At 43.7% G+C, this 1166-nt stretch overlaps 1 long non-coding RNA gene across 1 annotated transcript in view; it reads right to left on the bottom strand.

Annotated features, from left to right (window-relative positions):
* Positions 1 to 829, bottom strand: part of LOC125481936 — a 10923-nt gene extending 10094 nt beyond the window's left edge. Inside the window, exons 1-2 of the long non-coding RNA XR_007261500.1 lie at positions 799 to 829; positions 35 to 79 (exon numbers count right to left, since the gene is read on the bottom strand). This is a non-coding gene — a long non-coding RNA (uncharacterized LOC125481936). The remainder of the gene's footprint in view (positions 1 to 34; positions 80 to 798) is intronic.
* Between the last annotated feature and the right edge of the window lie 337 nt (positions 830 to 1166).

Here is a 1166-nt window from a genome sequence, read left to right as displayed (position 1 = left end):
TGACTGTGACCGTGACGAGCTGGCGCTGAGTGACCTGTTGCATTTGTCGTTCAGCGTAATGCATCTGTCCGTCATCCTCCTGCAACATCACACAAACATTGGGTCTTCAATCTCACTGGGATATTTAACATGGGAAATGTGCCAAACTTCATTTTCATAGAATCCATACAGTGTGGAAAGAGACCATTCAGCCCACTGAAACTGCACTGACCTCGGCAAAGCATCCCAGCCTGCCCCATGATTCCCATGGCCAATCCATCGTAACCTCCACACCTTTGGACTGTGGGAGGAAAGCAGAACCCCCAGTGGAGACCCGCGCAGAATGGACAAACTCCACACAGACAGTTGCATGTGGTGGAATCAAACCCAGATTTCTGGCCTGTGAGGCAACAGTGCTAACCACTGAGCCACAGTGCCGCACTGAGCCATGTTTAAACAGCTATTATTGTGAGTGTCCTTCTCAAGAATTGAATCTTGTTGCAATGACTGAAATACTTACTTCAAGTGAGAATCAGTGAATTATTACTGTCTCAGAATGGTTCTTGTATGTGAATAATCTGGTTGTGAATTCTTAAAATAATGATCACTTCATATCTTCATGTTCATTTTTACTGGAAGTCAATGGTTTCTGTAACTGCAGCTTTATATTACCAGCTATCTGCACATATCAAGCAGTTAATCATTCTTCACTGCCATTACTGTGACTACAACATTACTGACTGTTTAAGAATAAATGAATTGAATCATTTCTGGAGTTTAACCTGTTGCTGATATCCACATCTTGGTCCAGTCACTTACCACAATAGGAGCAGCAGCTGGTGGATTGTGGGCTGGGGTTAGACCTAAAAGACAATGCAATGTCCCTCAGATACAGATCTCTTTGAGGTTGGAGCACATTAAACAATGTCAGAAACAGAAGATGCAGTCCTTTCAGGTACAGAGCTTCTTGGCGCTACAGCACTATCAACACTCTTAAAGGGAAATCCTGTGCTGTCTATTGTATCTCTCAGGGCCCAGCGAACCAATGCTCAGACAGTGTGGTCAGTTAAAGTGAAATATGGGAATTTCCCTTGTCTAGATAGCTGCTACCTTTCACCTTCAGAAACCAGGATGTGCTTTACGTTATGAACATACAAACAAAAAACAAGGATAGGCCACTCGGCCCT

This window comes from Rhincodon typus, unplaced genomic scaffold, assembly GCF_021869965.1.
Source record: "Rhincodon typus isolate 14 unplaced genomic scaffold, sRhiTyp1.1 hic_rhity00004387, whole genome shotgun sequence".
In the NCBI taxonomy this organism is placed as follows: domain Eukaryota; kingdom Metazoa; phylum Chordata; class Chondrichthyes; order Orectolobiformes; family Rhincodontidae; genus Rhincodon; species Rhincodon typus.
This window is presented reverse-complemented; position numbering and strand designations above follow the sequence as displayed.